Source organism: Lathyrus oleraceus, chromosome 5 (assembly GCF_024323335.1).
Source record: "Lathyrus oleraceus cultivar Zhongwan6 chromosome 5, CAAS_Psat_ZW6_1.0, whole genome shotgun sequence".
Lineage (NCBI taxonomy): Eukaryota > Viridiplantae > Streptophyta > Magnoliopsida > Fabales > Fabaceae > Lathyrus > Lathyrus oleraceus.
In genome coordinates this window covers 376,885,256-376,890,836 of record NC_066583.1, presented here as the reverse complement: position 1 = coordinate 376,890,836, position 5,581 = coordinate 376,885,256, and the positions used below count along the sequence as shown (strand labels likewise).

General features: G+C 39.4%; 1 non-coding gene across 1 annotated transcript; it reads right to left on the bottom strand.

The window, feature by feature from the left end:
- Positions 1–1,829: 1,829 nt before the first annotated feature.
- On the bottom strand, positions 1,830–1,936 carry LOC127088707 (small nucleolar RNA R71). The gene has a single exon (XR_007790533.1). It is a non-coding gene; the product is annotated as a small nucleolar RNA R71 (small nucleolar RNA).
- Between the last annotated feature and the right edge of the window lie 3,645 nt (positions 1,937–5,581).

Here is a 5,581-nt window from a genome sequence, read left to right as displayed (position 1 = left end):
GACCTACCAGGAGATATAAAAAGGACAGAGGTTGGAAACGAGGGGACGCTGAATTTTTCTCTGAAACTTATTTTCTACAGCATTTTTAGCTTTCTAGTATTATTTTCCTTCAGCAACATTTTTTCCTCTACCGCAATTCAGTTACCGTTTCGTTTAGAGTTTCCATTTTCCCTTTCCCTTTCCGTTTTTCATTTAGCCAAAGTAGTAGTTTCCTACGCTAGGGAACTACTACAATTTATTTAATTTAGATTAATCAGTTGTTTTGAAGAAGCAGAATCCTACCGACATGTGGAGGACTGCTCAAGTATGTCAAGATTCGGCATACTCTATTAATCCAATTGCCAGGTTTTTATTCAATTAGTATTATTATTGCTCTGTTATTATTATAATTATGTTTGTTGCACTATTAATCTGTTTATGTTCGTCTATGTTTGCTTTATTTAACATGTCTGGCTAAACTACCGGTATCGGTATGTAACGATTTAATTAGACGGGATTTAATAATAATCGGTGAAAAACTCCTTATCTCAAACAATATTTTCGGTTGTGGTTTTTAATTTAAATTTAATTAACTTTGTCACAAGAGTGAGAATCTATTGAATATGATTTTGCCACGAGAGTGTGAAATTAACTAAGGTGAGAACCAACAATCGCGAAAGCGTGAGGCTCGAACTGGATAGTAAAAACTAGGCATTGATTTTAAAAACAGCGATAACACTTTAAAAGCAATTAGAACTTATTTATTTTCAAAAAGTATTTTTAAGTTCAAATGGGACAGCGAGAGCGTACATTCTGACTTAAAGGTATAGTCCGAATCAACAATCACGAGAGTGTGAGATAAAGCCTTTTAAATAAGTATTTTCTACTGAAATATATTTGGTACTTAAGTTATACACCGGTGACCTATTGAATCCCTGACGATTAATGCGTTGCATACTGATATCCTCCTATTAATACTTTCTTAAAACTCAACTTCCCTTAGATTTAATTTTATGCAACCAAACTTCTAAAAATCATTCCCTTAGCTAAACATAGTGACGTCAGTAGCATTAGTTTGACCATCGGTCCCTGTGGGTTCGATATCTTTTAAAACTAAAACGACTGGACTGTGCACATGCAGTCAAGTACCCGATAGACTATATTCCATATATAGTCACGTACGTATCAAGTTTTTGGCGCCGATGTCGGGGATCTGATTTAGTCAAATAGTGCGATTCTTTCGTTGCACGGTATAAACTAAGGTAACAATAAAAACTAATCTCCTTTCCCTTATTTCCCCCGATTGTATGCCAAGTACTCGCTCACAAGGCGATAACTTAGCACCGCCAATCGCTGAATTAGAGCGTTTCTTATATATAAGACATCGAATACTAGAGTACTAACAAAGGTACGATATTCCCCATATCTTCTTTCCTACTGTTGAGCCAGACGAAAAACCAACCATGGCTGAAGAAGAACCACTGAATCGTCTTTTTAAGCTCTACGCTACCCCATCCCAACAAGAACCTCACAGCAGTATTGTCGCCCATGCTATCAATCGAAACGATTTCGAGCTGAAACCCTCATTATTATCAGTCGTCCAACAACATCAATTTGCTGGAAATCCTACGGACGACCCTAATGAACACCTGACCAAGTTTGTGCAGTACGCAGGCACTGTGAATACGAATGGTGTATCTCAAGATGTGATAAGACTACGCCTCTTTCCTTTCTCACTAAGAGACAGAGCTTGGGTTTGGTTGCAATCCTTGCTATCCAACTCAGTTACAACATGGGAAGAACTGAAGAACGTTTTCTTATCCCGATATTTTCTGCCGAGCAAAACTGCTATGCTGAGAGCTCAAATCAACGGATTTCGACAAAAAGATGTAGAATCTCTCTACGACGCGTGGGAGAGATACAAAGACATGATGAGGATATGTCCACATCACGGTCTCGAAGATTGGGTGATCATTCACACATTTTCAAATGGGCTTCTGTATAACACAAGATTGACAGTAGACGCTGCCGCAGGCGGTGCACTTATGGACAAGCCATACAACGAAGCCTATCAACTCATTGAAAACATGGCCCAAAACCATTGGCAATGGGGAGGTGAAAGAACTCCAGTAGAAAAGTCCCAAACAAAAAGTGGAATGTACGAAATCAGTAGCCTTGACCATGTCCATGCTAAGGTGGATTCCCTTGTTCAAAAGTTAGACAACTTGATCATACCACCCGCAACCATCGTGGCTGTCGTGACTCCAAACTGTGAGTTATGTGGAAACCCTGGACACACTGCACCAGAATGTCAGATATTAGCAGGAGTCTCAACCGATCAAGTGAATTACGCACAAGGAAATCCTTATTCGAATACCTACAATCTAGGTTGGAAAAAACATCCCAACTTTTCATATAAGAATAACAACGCCCTGTATGCACCTGGCCAAGCACCCGCTGTTCGACCTGGATATCAAAAGCCAGCTAATAATGCTCCTAACATGCCTAGGAAGTCAAACCTCGAATTAATGATGGAAAGCTTCATAGCTACCCAAGCTCAGACAAACAAAGACTTATTGAACCAAAACATACATACTAGCGAGCAACTTAAACAACTAGCAAGCAAAGTAGACGCCTTAGCCACCCACAACAAAATGCTTGAAACAAAAATTTCACAAGTGGCTCAATAACAAGCATCTACTGCCGCTCCCGCTGGAACATTTCCTGGACAGTCGCAACCTAATCAAAAAGGACATGCAAATGCCGTTATACTGAGGAGTGGAAAAGAAATAGACGGACTCGTAGATCCCAGACTCCAAAATCCTGCCATGTACCAAAAACCGGACAAAACCACAACTGAGTAGGTAAGTGAACCGAAGGAAAAGGAAGATAATATCCGAGAGGCCGAAGAGAAAGAAAAACCTTATGTGCCTCCACCACCTTATAAACCACCCATTACGTATCCTCAAAGACTCGTAAGGTCTAAAACTACAGGGCAATTTAGGAAATTTGTTGAACTTTTGAAGCAACTAAACATTACAATTCCCTTTACAGAAGCCATCACACAAATGCCCTCATATGCCAAATTTCTTAAGGAGATCCTATCCAATAAGAAAAAGATTGAGGATAACGAAACAGCTACACTTACTGCTGAGTGTAGTGCAATAATCCAAAATAACATGCCTCCCAAACTAAAAGACCCAAGTAGTTTTTCCATACCATGTGTCATTGGAAAATTCGTCATAGACAAAGCTCTACGCGATCTAGGAGCCAACATTAGTGTAATGCCCTTAACCATCTATAAAAGGCTCAATATGGGAGAACTAAGACCAACCAAGATGTTTGTTCAATTGGCTGACCGCTCAATCAAATATCCTGTCGGTATACTAGAGAATGTCCCCATACGTGTAGGACAACTTTACTTTCCTACAGACTTCATAATGATGGACATCAAAGAAGATGCCAGTACACCTATTATATTAGGAAGTCCATTCTTAGCTACCGCCGGAGCCATAATAGACGTAAAGAGAGGTAAGCTAACATTCGAAGTTGGAGAGGAAAAGGTTGAATTCATCTTGACACAATTCTTACAAGCTCCAGCTATAGACGATATTTGTTATCTACTTGATGTCATAGACGAGTGCGTAAGAGAGATGGAAATGCAAGAAACCACATACTCTGATATAATGAAAATCCAAATCCCTCAAATCTTTGAAGACGATAATTGGCATGAACCATACCAAAATGACAGTCTAAGTGAATGCTTAGCACTTACGTCTAACCACATGCCATTCCCAAAGAAACCTAACTTGGAATTAAAAGCACTACCAAAGAACCTAAGATACGAATTCCTGGACACTGAATTCAAAAGACCAGTAATAGTCAATGCTGACTTGGGACAGATGGAAACTGAAAAGTTACTAGATGTCTTAAGAAAATATCCAACTGCGTTAGGATACAACATCGCCGACCTAAAAGGGATAAGTCCTTCCATCTGTATGCATCGCATTATGCTGGAGGAAGATTGTAAAACCTCTAGAGAACACCAGAGAAGGATCAACCCAATCTTAAGTATGGTAGTCAAGGATGAAGTAAAGAAGTTACTAGATGCTGGAATCATATAGACGATCTCTGATAGTCAATGGGTTAGTCCCGTTCATGTAGCACCCAAGAAAGGGGGTGTTACAGTTGTTAAGAATGAGAAGGGCGAATCTATAGCACAAAGAGTTGCGACCGGAAGTAGAATGTGCATCGATTATAGAAAACTAAACAAAGCCACTCGGAAGGATCATTTTCCTTTGCCTTTCATTGACCAAATGCTTGAACGATTGGCTAAGCATTCCCACTTCTGCTATCTAGACGGTTATTCAGGATTCTTTCAAATTCCAATCCATCCTGACGACCAAGAAAAGACAACCTTCACGTGCCCTTATGGTACATTCGCTTACCGACGAATGCTATTTGGATTATGCAACTCTCCCGCAACATTCCAAAGATGCATGATGTCAATCTTCGCTGATTTTATAGACGACATTATGGAAGTCTTTATGGACGACTTTTCTATTTGTGGGCAGAGCTTCGAAGGATGTCTATCAAACCTTGAAATGGTACTTGAAAGATGCGTAAAGGTGAATCTCGTTTTGAACTGGGAGAAATGCCATTTCATGGTCCAACAAGGAATCGTGTTAGGTCACGTAGTATCTGATAAAGGAATTGAAGTAGACAAAGCTAAGATCGAAATCATAGAGAACCTTCAACCTCCGAAAACCGTACGAGAAATATGAAGCTTTTTAGGACACGCCGATTTCTACCGATGTTTTATCAAAGATTTCTCAAAAATTACCAAGCCACTTACGGGTTTATTAATGAAAGACGCTGATTTTATCTTTGACGAAAAATGTTTAATAGCGTTCAAGCAATTAAAAACATCTTTAATCACCACACCTATAATGCAACCACCTGACTGGAGATTACCTTTCGAAATCATGTGTGATGCAAGTGATTACGCCGCAGGCGCAATACTAGGACAGAGAAAGGATAAGAAACTTCATACTATCTACTATGCAAGTAGAACACTAGATCCATCCAAAATGAACTACGCCACCACTGAAAAGGAACTTTTAGCCATTGTATTCGCCTTGGACAAATTCTGTTCCTACCTAGTAGGGGCGAAAATCATTATCTATACTGACCACGCAACTATTAGATATCTGCTAAGTAAAAAGGATGCCAAACCAAGACTTTTAAGATGGATCCTACTCTTACAAGAATTTGACTTAGAGATAAAAGATAAGAAGGGTACTAAAAACGTAGTAGCATACCACTTATCACGAATCGAAGGGAATAAACCTGAATAAATTCCAATCAATGATGATTTCCCTTATGAACGACTTATAGCCCAAATGGAAAGTGACATGTCTGAACTAACAATAAATGATACCGAAATAGAAGAATCCAAGGAAGAAATTCATGCGAATGCAACCCCGAGCATGGTTACGGACTCAACAAAGGGTTGATTTCCTTTAGACTATTTAGCATGGACTTCACTTATAACCGTAGAGACCTTGCTGACCTCCTAGGATTTCCTAGTAGCCCATTTGTT